The sequence below is a fragment of the Opisthorchis viverrini genome, assembly GCF_000715545.1.
Source record: "Opisthorchis viverrini unplaced genomic scaffold opera_v5_12, whole genome shotgun sequence".
In the NCBI taxonomy this organism is placed as follows: Eukaryota; Metazoa; Platyhelminthes; class Trematoda; order Opisthorchiida; family Opisthorchiidae; genus Opisthorchis; species Opisthorchis viverrini.
The window spans coordinates 2136447-2151624 of NW_008751668.1; the positions used below are offsets into that span (position 1 = coordinate 2136447).

General features: G+C 43.6%; 1 protein-coding gene across 1 annotated transcript in view; it reads left to right on the plus strand.

The window, feature by feature from the left end:
• Nucleotides 1–304: 304 nt before the first annotated feature.
• Nucleotides 305–15178, plus strand: part of T265_01149 (hypothetical protein) — a gene marked incomplete at both ends in the record, with an annotated part of 23641 nt that continues 8767 nt past the window's right edge. The window contains one exon of the mRNA XM_009165110.1: nt 305–371. The remainder of the gene's footprint in view (nt 372–15178) is intronic.

The following is a 15178-nucleotide window of genomic DNA, read 5'->3' on the forward strand; positions in this document are numbered from 1 at the left end:
GCCAAATTTGTTTCGCCAGACTACTGGAGGTATTAAATGTGAGGGGATGAATCCGATGAAAGACCGAAAGTGAAGAGGCGACCTCAACGTTGAACAGAATACCATAAAATCTTACTCGACAGACTTCTGGATAATGTCAACTCCTCAAGGTTTCTGTAGTAAATCATGGTTTATACGTCCACTTGCTAAGCCGCTGCCTTAGAAAAATGGGTTTACCCGAAAATTAGAAAAAGCTTTGTGATGTTGAGTTATGTCTGACCAACCATGGACATGTTAGATAACGTGACGGGGTGGGAAAGCCGTCCGCTTGTCCTTGAGGTCTTATCGATCTCGTGAACGTTTGAATCGTGTCGGCGCATCACAGCTCCAAGGTAAGTTATGCTGTGTCATGTGCACAACGCACGCACAGAATGAGCGTTCCCCGAGATGCTAAGTTTTGAAGACTCGCCCAAACTCTGTCGGGAAGTACATTACTTGATCAGCATATGAGGGGCGATCACATAAAAACACCGGTTCATCAACCTTTGAAGTGTATTGAGTGAATATCAAACTCTTATTCTGTTATAAGAAGCTTTCTATTTTAACCTTTTTGTTGATCTGTCCGTCATAAGGAAGTTCCAAGTCATACCACACTCAGCTTTAGATTTACAGTGATAGGAACTAGGGTTGCGAAGATCTCCCAAAATCTGTTGGGAAATTTAAGATAATCTGATAATAATTCTGCGAAAACTTTATCGGGCTAGTACCAAGGCATATCTGAACATTTCAATGAGTTGTTCACGTTTGTGCAATATAGTGTGAATGCTGGTATAAACATTTCCGTATCTTGATGACCCTGTTTTAAGTCCCTATTCCCGGAAGCAACCGTATTACACTTTCTCACAATACCAGACTATAATGCAGAGGGTGTAAGTCGGGAATAATACACTCATTAAATCTAACGCAGAAAGTCACCGTTTAAGGCAATGAGGCGCATGGGCTAAGGAATACTCACGCACATGTCCGTAACACAAGCCTGTTGAAGTGCGCATTTCTTGGAAAAATCAAATTTGGTTCGTCTGAGACAGACTCTCCTCTGAAGCGGCTTCGATCAAGTCGGATATTTCAGATCCAAAAGGCATAGTTTGTTTTAAAACTTCACCATTCCAGCACACACACACATTCCAGCAATTCTCCTCCCCGCTTACATAGTAATGCAGCTCTGCCGCGATTTATACTAGTGCTTGCTCCAGAGAGTGGTGCTGTTCATTCCTAGCTGGTTACGACAAACTGAAATGTATCTCACTGTGAAACTTGTCTGAATCAGAAGCGGCGAAAGATTTGCCGGGGACGGGCCATGACATGGAAACGAGAAATGAAAGCGGCTACTGACAAACGAAGTGTTGTGGGATTTTCGCGTCTTTGTGGTTTGAGGTCCATGTGATCCTGCTTGTAGGTGGTTGGAATTCCTGCAGGACAAGGCAAACAAACCACTCAGTGACGTTCATGCTGTCATTTCAAGGCCGGGTTGACTAGCTAGAGTTCGCCTGTCGTTTATGTCAGATGAGGTTCGCAAAAGACGCTGGAGTGATCCTGTTGATGGCTTCGCACTTCTACATGATGCTCAGAAGTGTTTACTTGCTTTCCAAAGATATAGGCATCTTATCCTTGCTTGCCCTATTTAAGGACATAGTGTTCCTTTGTACTAATTCCTTACCCTTCCATTTTCATTCACTATTTACTCAGGTTTTCTTCTCCAGCTGGTGTATGACAGTTGGGCACCACTGTGTCAGTTGTCAGTGATGTAGAAAGTTTACCGTCAATTCCTACCATTTGAAGCACATTAAAACCCAGCAGATTCTTCATTTTTCAACGACTTCCACTTTGTGTTTCAGTGAGTGAATTCCAGGGTTAAGTTGAAAGGTGGAAATGCCATTTATTTGAAGTGATTTTCATCCCAGTATCATAGAATACGTTCAGGCTGGGTCTGGATTCAACCACGTTACGATCATCAGCTTGACCTATTCACTTCTCACACAGATGGGGTGTGTTTGAATTTTGTACCGAAATAGCCACGAAACAGTGGCATACTTGTTATAGGAACGCTTCCATCACAAATACTTCATGACGTTAGGACTAATCTTTTAACATCACCAGATACTCACGTTACTGTTAACAAGCTCACCCCATCCTATTAAACCGATCTTGTTGGTTGAATGTGTACCTACTTAATGTTCAGTGCCTTCAGGAAGCAAGTTTTTGATTAGAATACTTGTAGGTGGTGGTAGCCTTAAAGATAATCAGTATTCCATTCGCATTTCGAGTAGATAAAGTTTTATGCTTCGTTAATCCCACAGAACAAAGCAGCTAGGTTGCAAGCTACCTGAATGTGAAGCCATGAGGCTAGATCACTGAACAATAAACTTTATCAGAAGTACTGTGTCCAATGATCATGGTTTCTGTTATATCTGCTGATTCGTGAGTCTGTGGTATCTGCTGCTGACCCGCTCCAGTGCCTAGTGTCGGAGAGAAAAGACTCACAGAAGGGAACACAACAGCTGTATTCCGAACAAGCGAGTGAGTGAGAGAGCAAAAGTTACAAAAGAGGACTTTCTGACAAGCTGTCTGATAGGCGTTAGTGAACACCCATCAACATCGATCGTGCCTCTGTGAAAAGCGTGAACGCTGATCACATTCGGTCGTGCTTCTGTGGCCGCAAGAACACTTTTCGGGTTTTGCTGAATTGATTGAATGACCGACTGGCCTGGATGCTTGCCGGCTTTCCAGTTGAGTTTTTGGTGGAGCGGTAGGTTCTGGGCGTTCTGAAGTTGCTTTCAGGAATCTGACCTTCCTGATAGTTTCAATGTGACATTCGAGGGTAGAATAATCCAAACTACATTACCTTGTCACCCAAAAGCATGCACTACAATTATTTACAATAATGACACCTTCCTTTACCTTGATAAATCATGCAGTTGTCCAGCTACTGAAACAATAGTTTCACTGTTTCTTCAGTTGCTCAGAATTTCACCGACATAAATCTAAGGCTGGGATAATTTATTAAAGCAATGTGGTTGTCTGTTTTTTCTTTTCAATTGACTAGTGGTGTTCACTGTTTGTGTGGTAGGGCAGGACTGCAGTCATCATTATAGTCATTATCCTCATCATTTCTGTCATCACAAACAACAAGTCATCTTTATGACCTTCGTCGTTATCGTCATTAGCAACATTGTCAGCAAGACCAGCGTTGATAATCGGTACTTCATTGAAGTCCAACCACACCATTTTATCTGAAGGAATTCTGAAGTTCGTAAACGAAAGCAAAAAAAGACACAGGTGGGAACATGGAAATTCCAGCCTACCACTGGCGGTCGAAATGCCTACCCCTGACAAAATTGATTCAGAAAACCTGGATGGAAACTGGAAGCACAGAAGGCATGGATTTTGATTCTGCACCACTTCGAATGTTTACGAGGTATCCACGCATCCGCTTCAACAGAGAGGTAACAACAACAGGTAGTTGTTGTCCCTCAAAAAACGCTTCAGAGGAACCGAGGCTAGAAACTGTTTTCTGATGGATCACAAGCCTGTTTGCCTTTATTTGAGTGGCCACAATTTTTTTCAGTTCCCTGCAAACTATATTACTCGCTCATCGATCTATATAGTTGCCTTAACAACCTTTCAGTTCGATTAGCCCCAACCATCTACACCCTGTCTTCATTCGACACGAACATACTTCCTTATTCGGTGGTAATATCCAAGCTTAGTTTGGAATAGCGGAATCAATAACCACGCACATTTGAGCGTTCATCGAGTGATTTTCGGAACAATGTTTGAACTCACATTCCATAGTATGTCTTGTGACTCACTACAATACACACAAGCCATTTAGCCACACTCATTTGCGGTACACTCTACTTTCAAGCCCACTAATCAGCTCCGAGCATTGCATTACAAAAAACTCAAATCTTATCTGTGTCATAGCTAGGTAGACTTCGATCTGTTATTGTGTGGTGTTCGTGATTGCTGATTTTTGCGGGGAAGTGATTCCTGTTGGATTACATCGACGCAAAAAACGCATCACATCTTTTAGATCTGCACTGATTAATTAAAGAAAAAGCTACCCTTAAAGGACGGAAGTCCTCATCCGGAGGTAGCTTATTGTAGATCCGATCACAAGGACTGAAGAGGTCATGTGTTATATGAAGAAGCAACGCCTCGACATCTCGAGTGTCCTACCACCTGAAACATGAAGCGGCCATTTTGCACCATATTGAGTTGAATAATGCCGCAAAAAAGAAGATTCAGCTGGGGGTTCATTTGGGTCTCCAGTTAACACCAAGTTTAATCGCAAATGAGAGTAGATGGCATCTACGTGTTCACTGTCGAATGACTCTATAGAATGGCAGATATACAGTAAACCTGATAGCGAGAACGAATTGTTTATCATTGGGGTGGGTTCGCAGTCCGATTTGGACGACTAAACTAAACTGACAGAACTTTGAAGGCTCGACCGTGTCCTTGTGGATCAACACGGTACGCACGTTCACGTGAACAAGATGGCACTAGGGAGATCGGGACCATTCTGTATGCTTAACATGTTCTACAGCATTGGGATGCACCGCATCCTGACGTTTCTCAAACCAGCATGGATACTGGTACTTCAGGCCTCACAATAAAGTGCCAGGCTAGCCTACGGTCCAAAACGAAAATTGCAGCTTTTCAAACTTACCCGCAAGATTCAGAAGAGTCTGGCTAACAACTCCAGATTTGTAGCTGTGAAGTGCTTCATTTTTGATACGAAAGCATTGTCACGCCAAGTGAATAGGTTACTAGGTTGGCAAAGTCATAAGACAGACGGACTGGAATTGCTGTTATTCCATAGGAACAACGGATATCGGAAGTTATCCGAAGGATTCTGAACAAGACCATCATAAGCGGAGTGTTCCGGAAAGAAAACGCTCTGCACTCGTGCAGTTCAGGGGTCGATTTCCAGTGAGTAGGACCGGGGACTGTGTCTACAATGACTGCACAAAGGTCTGCATGGGGCACGGTTACAGAGCTTCACGCCACGATCGATGGATACCAGAGAAAAATAAACTGGCCATTGAAGTAGGCAGATTGACATCGAGCGTTACTCAAAGACTTAGCAAGAGCAGGACATGCACTAGAAATGGGACACAATATACGTTTATAAACTGTTGAAGTTTTGAGACCCGGACGAGGATTCACGCTAAAAAGACCGATGGCTGAGGCGGTGGAAATCACCAAGCATCCCAGTACGAACAGGGTAGAAGGGGCAGAATTGGCGAGCGTGCGCACATCGGTTATAAATCGCTCGAGCTGAAACGTAGTAGGTCACGGTCATCAACGAAGAGGAGTCATGAACAGATGTTACTTACATCTGGACTTCATAAACCAGTCCGACCGAAATTCCACGTAATCTCGCTACTCCCTCAGCTGAATTATCGCAGCACTTGGAAACCCATACAGACCAACAACGTTTACCAGTGGCATCCAAGAAGAATCACCAATGGTGATCGTTGGCTTGTTCGCTGAGCTGGGCAATTTGATTGCAATTTGATTGGGCAATCAAATTGCCCAGCTCAGCGAACAAGCCAACGATCACCATTGGTGATTCTTCTTGGATGCCACTGGTAAAACCAATTGAAGCACCCTGAACCGGAAGATCAAGAAACAAAATCCAGTCAGAGTGATCCTAAATTTCCCCAACCCATTGATTTAGGCACTTACACCAACGAACAAGACGCCTTAATTGACAGTCAAAACTACTCCAGTGTATTGATCGGAAGTGATCTTGCCGGTAAGTGCCTCGTCTGCCTTAGGAGTTGCCCAACCTGGTAACCTACTCACTTGGCCTGACGAAACTTTTGTATCAAAAGCGAAACATCATCCGGCTACTAACCCAGCAAAAGGACTTTTCGGTTGGTTCCAAACCTGTAAGTCGTTTAAATAGTGGAATTTCGTATGTCCTCCATTTCGCATTCTATTCCTTATCTAATTGTAGACAAAGTGTTCTAGGGGTACGATTTACGGTCAGTTGTTTCAATTTGCCTAACCAGCGGAACTGGTTCCCATCACACAAGTTTTCACCCGCTGTTTATGAGACATTGGTCTTTGAAATGAGGTCTAACTGCCTGGTCTGAAGTTATTCAGATACTGCAAATGAAATAACCGAAAATCGGAACATGTTGTATTTAGACTAAGATTGATGAATATGTCACAACAGCTTTGCACTTTCATCCTGATATCTATCTGCAACCGATGCTTCCTCTGGGCGTGTCTCAAGATTGTCAGATGCCTTGCTGGCCTTTGCATTTCATGCAACTCTGTTCGTTAGAAGCATGAGCTCTATGAACATTGGGCCGTAAAGTCCATGTATCACCCCGTTTTACAACCATTTTGATGGATATTTGGCCTTCTGTGTTGGACTTCCATCGGAAAACGGATGAAATAAAAACGCTTTAAAATATATTTAAACCAAAGCAAGGATCCACTGAAAACAGCACCGTGGTCAGGCAGTATAACTTCACATCTGCAAACCATGGTATGTCGCCATCCGATATTGAATTGGTGTACCATCTTTGCAATGGTAAACGCAGATGGTCACTAAATAGAGGCTAGAAAGGTCCAGGAAAAAACAAGCCTCTGTTTTTCTCCAGTATCGGTCGGGAAATCGTGGGATGCAGTTCCACAGATCTACACCCGGCTTTTATCTGAGTTCGAAATGTTTTGATGAGGTTGATGAACTTGTCCGAACAACTAAGCTTTCCTAAGATGATTCACAGTGCTTCCTTGTTGACTAGGTAGAAGACATTTGTGAAGCCCACAAACATTCCATATAGCGGTTAATTCCGTTCACGAGACTCCCCTTGAATTAGTCTCGCAGCTAACAGTAAGTCAACCTTACTTTGAACGCCTCGAAATAAACTTGGGAAACTTGTCCACCAGAATGTGAGCGACCACTCGAAGGAGCAGAATACAAGCCAGTAGCTTGTCTAATTTGCAAAGCAGACTAATTTCTCGTCAGTTACCTGTCTTTTGCCGACTCTCCCTTGCGGAATGCCTTCCATTCCCCAACTGTGCACCAAAAGATAAGAATTTCCTTCTGAAACGCTGGTCCTCCAAGATTGATCGGCTCCGTGAGTGAGCCATCCAATCACTGCCCTCCGATGTTGTGGTTGTTTTGTGGCCCTCAGCAGTTCTACCACTTTAGGTAGGCCAGTTTTGATGAATGTCAAAGTGTCTTGAATTAAGGTGGGTACGGATGAATTATCCTCCCTTGTTTTGTTCATTTTTGTCCATACTGGCTACTTCCGGCTGTAGTCACTTGGGAGTAAAATCTTGCTGTCACTACACTGTTGCTGCGGCAAAAACTACCGATCTAATCCTGGAGTCTTCAGCAATACGGCTTCCTGTAGTAAATTCTTAGTCGGCCTTCCTGGCATGATTGAACATTAATTAACTGAGTTACTGACGGTAGGAGCGTCGCAGCACTGACCTCGATCATCATAAAAAGAGGACAATTTGCAACCGAATCACTCGGCTGTCTATCAAATCCTAAAAATCCAATCTGCCAGCTGTTTTCATAAATGAAACTACTGACAAGGTTGCTGAAAACTCTTCGACAGCTGTAGAATATCATAAACGGGCGATTCAGTTGAGTCTCTCGTGAAAACCAAATTGATTTGCAAATGAGTGTATTTCTCGAAAATCTGTCAGCTGCTTGTTATGTTGCCTTCCGAAGGAAAAAAAATAATTGACTTCTATTACCCTACCTTACTTGTAGGTATATTAATATTGATCCGAATCAGTTAATTCCACTCATTCGTTATTTAGCTCTCGTGAAACCAAATTGATTTGCAAATGAGTGTATTTCTCGAAAATCTGTCAGCTGCTTGTTATGTTGCCTTCCGAAGGAAAAAAAATAATTGACTTCTATTACCCTACCTTACTTGTAGGTATATTAATATTGATCCGAATCAGTTAATTCCACTCATTCGTTATTTAGCAGAAACCACAACTGGGTGGAGTCATATCAAGGGACCAAAATTTAGTCGGTAACGCATCACTTGTCACAGTCATCGATCGTCTGAGTGAAGACGGAAATTTATTGTTGACAAACGTCGTTAGTGTCCACTTAGAGCAGTGTATAAACAAAACTAATATCAACAACTCCAGCGGCTTTACTACGGTTGTGTGTGTTAAGTACACATTGTATGTTTGAAAACGAGGTCTGGGCTAATTTAGTTCTGTGACTGAAAATATATCACCTTGTATTTGAGCCTGCGGTCCCATAGTGGTTGTGCACAAGCAAAGACGGACTGAAAGGATTTTGAATGCTGGGCGTCATTCTTGACTGTTTTCCAAGACAAACTTGTCAGACCTATTATCCAATATTCAAATCTTTGAGTTGTTTGCAATTACAAGCTGAACCGACACTTTCAGTTAGACTGCAGTCAACGTAAAAAAGCTGCCGAAATCAAACCAATAACTGCCCGTGCATTGGGGAGACATGTGCTTTTTCCCCCCTGTAATTACTAGTACGCTTTTAGCCTCATGTTACACTTATGCTCCTTTAAATCCCCTCAAAGTCCTCTTCACTGTCTTACATCACCAACCAATTTGGTTCAGTTTAGGTAGCTTTAAACAATCTAGCCAGCCCAGTTATCAACCATTCCAAATCCTCACCTAATATGGTTTTGCCACACGAACAAAGACTATGAAGCCAAACCTGAGAGGGCCTATTGGAAAAGGAGCGCGAAGTCACTGACAACTACACTTCATGCGCTATCGAGGTCCTGTGTAGGAAATCATTTCAAAGGTTACAAATGATACGTATGTGTATCGCTCTTTCTCACGTATCCACACACTACTCATAGGGTTGCTGAAAACTTCCACTACACACGATCGGTTTCGTCCGTCTTAGGGTTTCCCAGTTAGGCGCAGTCCCCGAGTTTCTGTCAACCCCATGTTTTAATTAAACCAAGGTAAGACTGAATTCGCCAAAAACTTTCATTTGTATACCAATTTGGTTTTGGTCATCTTGTTGATTTTTACCTTCATGATTCGTCAGTGCATTTAAAACCCGTAGGAAACAACACGGCTTTTATGTGATTTGCAAAGCTGGTTACCAAAGTGAGTGTCCATTAGCGAGTTGCGCACATGTGGCCATTGACGCGATGCCCTCATGTTGTCCGTAAAGCAATTGGAACTTCACCAGGCTCAGTAGACTGTCCCTGAGAGATGATATGGTAGATATAGCTGAACAGCTCATTTCATACTGATAGCAAACCAGTTGTGCGTGGTGACGAAAAGGAAACAGTTTCATCATGACCTTTTCGCGTTTTGCTGAGCAGACGGAGAAGAGTTCATACGGCAATGAGGGGCGGTCTTTCTAATGCGATTAGCGTGAGAAGGAGCCAGATCCCATCAGTTCAGTAATGACTTCTAACCCGTATCGATTTCTTGTGATTCCATCTATAACATCCCAGACTTCGGCAGCATTAGAATGTAATTTAGTACATTTTTGCACCATGTGAAAACGTAAAGTATGGTGAGCGGTTTGCCCACGAGCGATTCGGTGTTGGTCCAAAATGATCCAATGGAATATCAGTGCTTAATTCAGATGGGTGAAAAACAATGTTCACACTCGATTTGGTAATCAGGAGTACATTAAAGGCATCGTTTCTCTTGAATGTTATCCAGCACAGTGCGGAAAATTGGGCCTACGGAAGGGTAACCTCACCATCACTGTTTGGTAAAACTCAGTTACGTAAATTACTGATTTTACTGGTTTCACTCTTCCTGTACAGAAGCAAACTGCGTCCAATGGATGTAATGTAAGCATCCATTTTTGACAGAAACATAAGAAGACTGTGACTCTCCATGGTAGATTATCATGCAACCCACTCCAGGCTGATGAATTTGGTGATTTAAACCTCAAGCAAACCTACAACAACAGACGTCCAAAAAATAATGATCAAAGTACTATCCATCTGTAATCACTCAACACGAAGAGAAACCGTCACATAAACAGTTGACAGTCTCTCCACACAACAGTCAGATTATTTTGTAATAGTTTGGTCTCGGAAGTAATTTCCCTCGCTGTCTAGGCACCTCTGGTTCTTTCTTAGATGACGTCGGGTTTGGTATCCCAATAAGTACATCAATGACACACATGTCACACAGTTAAACAGGCTGAGGATATGGCAGAATAGAAATCCGTATTCCAGACTTAGTTGTTCTCACGGTAGCATATGATAGGCATGACCCAATAGAGTTGCACAGCAGTCCAATCCAGCGACATGGGTTCTATGGCTTCACCCGTTTCGTAGAAAGAAGAGAAATTCCAGTGGCTGTATGCTGTGCCGAAAGGAGATCCACACAACTCATTGAAATCCTCATATGAAATACCAAAACAGGAAGTTCCATGACTTTGAAATATCTCCTCAAGCTATTCCGAAGTAGAGCACACGGCTTCAGGTGCTTTCAAGCAGAGAGTAGCGGTAATATCGGCATCTCTACCAGAATAGTACGCAGACGGCTGATAATTGCATCGTTTGGCGAAATAAGGAGAAAAAGGCTACTGGCTACTTTCAATCATGAGCCGAAGGTCGCGCAGCATGAGCATACTGTCAAGTTCACATTGTCACCTGCGACAAAAAGCAACTATAGGGTTTTGCGGAACACTTTCGCCTGTTCAGACGTAAGAATTCAGATGAGTGCAATGTGCGTTGGTGGGATAGTGGCAACACGTCCGCCTCGCATATCAGATGTCCGGAGTTCAAATCTCGGCACAGCCAGTGAGTATGCACTGTTGATGAGGTCTAATAGGAACGAAACTCGAGTCCAGTGCTTCCCTTTGGTGTAGACTCACCAGAACAGGAGGAAGACCGTTAAAATGAGAGTGGTGACGTCCGCCTGCATATCAGATGTCCGAAGTTCAAATCTCGGCACAGCCAGTGAGTATGCACTGTTGATGAGGTCTAATAGGAACGAAACTCGAGTCCAGTGCTTCCCTTTGGTGTAGACTCACCAGAACAGGAGGAAGACCGTTAAAATGAGAGTGGTGTGAATATAAGCAAAACAGAAATTAAAATAACAGCTGTCCCGTCTTCAAGATGTTTCATCGATTTCAGAAGAATGACAATAAGAGGCTTGTGTTGAAAACCTTGGTGTTTTAAGTGGCTTTCCCATCTCCAAAATGCACAAACAGTCATCCTGGATGCCATCAAAGATCCAGACGCCTACCTTATTACACCAGAGTGCTTACCACAGACGTGTAGAGGCGGATGGTGTTTTCGTTACCCAACGCAGTGGTTAGCATTCTTCTCGTCAGAGAATGATCTCTGCCTTGTGACATCATTGTGTTGAATTGACAGCCTTGATCAAAGTTCGAGTAGTACAAACATTTACACTTCAAGACCCCAGTACGTACTTTGTGGGTACATTTAAAAGGGGATATAAAAAGTGACTTGCAAGGCTCCAATCAAAAATGCACTAAGCAACGACGTGACTCCGGCGCCTCTAGCTAGGTGGCGACGCACCCGATTCCTTCAAATACGGGCCCAGTTAATTCCACATTAGTTTTCCAAGGATACTCGTCAAAAGATGACCGAAAATTGTTCAACCCCGTCAACCAAGATTGTCTGAAAAACGTGGTCGGTCCTACGATTTCAACAAGTGCATTTCCTTCTTCAAACCTGGGGTTACTTGCTTGGGCTTAGGTCCCACTCCCATGGGCTAAATGTGTTCCCGTTGTCCACTGAGCAGGATCAATCTGTTTTGCTTTTGGTATTCCGGTTCCTGGCCTCCGTACCAAATAACATGGATTTTTTGTACAGAATTGTATGCGGCCCACTGCCAAACAGGCAATATCTGAAGTCTTAGGGTTTGATATTTGTTATGAACTCTTTTCTCGCCTGACGCGGTGCAGATAGATTTAGATTTAAGCTGAATAAATGTGTGTGACTAATGAATTGCCTGTTGGGTGGGGCGTACAAGTTCTTGTCGAATATGAATCTGGAATGCACACTGTTTGAGTGTGTAATATCCTCCATAAGTACACTAAATTAATATGACTGATAACCATAGACCTTCTGAAAATTTCAATCCTCCCTGTGTTTCGAAATGTTTTGATTCACACAACGAGAAGATGGTAATTTCAACCATTGGTTCCAGCGTTTGGCTGGTGGTCCTTGCGTGCCAGGACACGTGTGCGTACATATTGCATCTGCGCTGCCGTCTGGTTTATAGGTCAGTTGTGGGTCGCCCCAACCGTTCCTGGTGATGCAGTGATGAACGCGTTGTCAGACTGGATCGATTCGAGTGGTCATCACTTTTCCAGAGAAATGTTTGTTGTGTGGCGACAAATCTGTGACCAAAATGTGGGGCTTTTATCAGAAGTTATTCTATCTAACTGAAATGAAAGAGAAGATGGGAGTTCAGTGAACCTCCCACATTGACCACTTTGTCAGCGATCCAAAGTGTTAACCTTGGCAGAAGGAAGATGAAAGATTTTGAACATCATATTTGCTTGTAAATGACATCCGTATGGCAAATAAGCTCTTCAGGGAGACTAAGCCCCGTCTAGGGCCATTGTGAGATGCTCCCGTGAGATCTGACTTGGAATTTGGTCTGAACTGAAAGCATCCGTACTTTCTAGCCGAAGCCATCTCACATGTTCACGGAGGCAAATTCCTCTTCAAGAAACACAGACACCGAAATAAATGTACTCCTGCAAAAATGGCTATCTGGTGTTTGGTAGTTTCCAAACGTGACCTTAAACTGCACGACGCTACCAAAGTTGCCCTCTGGAGAGAAAACATGTAAGGTTCAACTAAGTGTAGTCTAGCCTGGGGGGACCTCACACTTAAAAAAAATCTAATTATCCAATCAAAACTAGCTACATTTGAGGAGCGGTCTGTTGGATGCAGATAAGAGCATCTTGAGTGACGCTTACAAGGCAGTGAGAGTTACCTCATCACATGCAGCACTATACTCGATGGTCGTACACTGCTGTACCATCACCCAAAAGACACCATCACGTTATGCATGTGCGAAAAATGCGGTAAAGTGCAAAATTTAGACAATGTATGCCATTTTATGATGAAGTTGTTCGTGTTGAGAGGGAAAACAAACAAACAAGTGCGACCATAATTCGAAGGGAACCACACTTCAGAACCACCTCGGGGCCACAAATCTGAGAAACCCTTGAGGATTCAATCATCCTTTCCTGAGGAACCATCTCGACGAATTCAACCAAAGTCTAGTCACTACAAGGTAGTCTTCAACCCTAGCCTTCTTCCAACACTCAGAGCAGACGGACTACCTGAAGCCGCAATAAGTGGTTGACCAACTGAAGCAGATTTTGTTGGTAAAATCTGCCGATCATGTGCAAACAAAGAAGCAGGGAGAATGAGTCTATATCTTTTTGAAATTAAAATTACGCGGAAACTATCGAAGTTGGTTGTCCACCATGCCACTTTTGCACTTCACTGCACCTTTGTTCGTTATGATGGGGGGTAATTTGACCGCTTGAGTGCCTAAAGCTGTTTTGAAATGACTTGTTTGATTTAGATGGAGCCACAGTCTAGAACACGGGCAGTCAGGGAACTGGTGACATCATCAGTGCGTTGCTAGGGGGCTTAGTGCTGGGTAGCGATCATTGCTGCGATCTCGCGCAATATGGATCGTGATGGATAGCTTTTGGAAGACCGTTTTCAGTTCTCAACTTCGATCGCTTTAAATTTTTAGCTGTAGATAGATGCGGGCTTTGTAGAAAACGCGTTCATCACACTCTTGTTTGAACAGCCCTGCCAATATCCTGGTGAGTCTACACCGGATAGAGAATGTACTGGACTCAAGTTTCAATCTTATTGGAGCTGTTTAACAGTGCATATCTTCCACCGTACTGGGATTTGAACTCGGGATATCTCACATGCGAAGCAATCGTGTTACCAGTGGGCCTGATGAACTCTAATAAAGACAAAACCTGAGTCCAGTGATTCCATCTCTGGCGTGGACTCACCTAGTTTCGCGAGGACAAGAGAAAGACTGTTTAAACGAGAGTGATGCGGATATAAATAGTTTCAATAACTACTCAAAAAAACACCAGAGTTCAGAACTCACGTCCTGGTTTTCTTCGGCTTTGCGACAAGGACGTCCACTCTCCCCATCCTTGTTCAGCTTCATCATTGATGAAATAATGAGGCGAACACTAGACAGTCTTCAAAACCCGGTGTTCAAATTGTTGCTGGTGAGAGCCTTGTCGATCTGGAGCACGTAGATAATATTGCCTTCATCTTTAAGGACCAGAGCGAAGCAGAAGCCCTGTTGAATAAACTAACCTCCATCATACCAGCTTTTGGCATGCGCCTTGCATCTCCAAAGTGCAAAGTCCTACTTCAGAACGTGCCATCTGCGAACATATCCCTTACGGTTCAAAGAGAATCACTGGAGATTGTGGAGAACTTTACATACCTCGGTAGTTGTATTAGCTCTGGCGGAAGCGTGTCTGATGAAGTCAGTGCAAGAATTTCAAAGGTTCGAATCACGTTTGCTAATTTGCGTCACTTGTGGCGTCAAAAAGGCAACTCACTGGATCTTGAGGGTCGTGTGTACCAGGCTACAGTAAGGACTGTGTTATTGTATGGGTGCGAGACATGGCCTCTACGGACAGTTGATGTGAGGCATCTTCAGGTTTTCGACCACTGATGCCTCAGAAGCGCGGCTGGTTTTGGATTGCATCAGCGTGTCAGTAACGGGGCGATTAGAAAACGAGTATTTGTTCGTGTTACAGGTACTTCAATCCGGGAAAACATCCAGCATCATCGACTACGATGGCTCGATCATATGCTACGCATGCCGAAACACCGTCTACCGAGACGAGTGATATTCTCCGTACCTCTTTCTGGATGGCGAAAACCGCGAGGTGGACAGCACATGACTTGACAGAAAGAGATCACGAAGAGTTCGAGTGATGTTGGTGTTATACGCCTTCCAGGATGGGATCCCCGTGACCCCTCTGTGCTTGCTGGAGACGTTGCAAGAAATGGCGGCTAATCGATGTCAGTGGCGTTCCTGTTGTCAGTTTTCAGATTGTCTGACTGAGCGGTTGCATGTATAGGCAGCTCAGAATGCATGACCAAAGGCCAGCACTAGGTCCTCTCCGCCA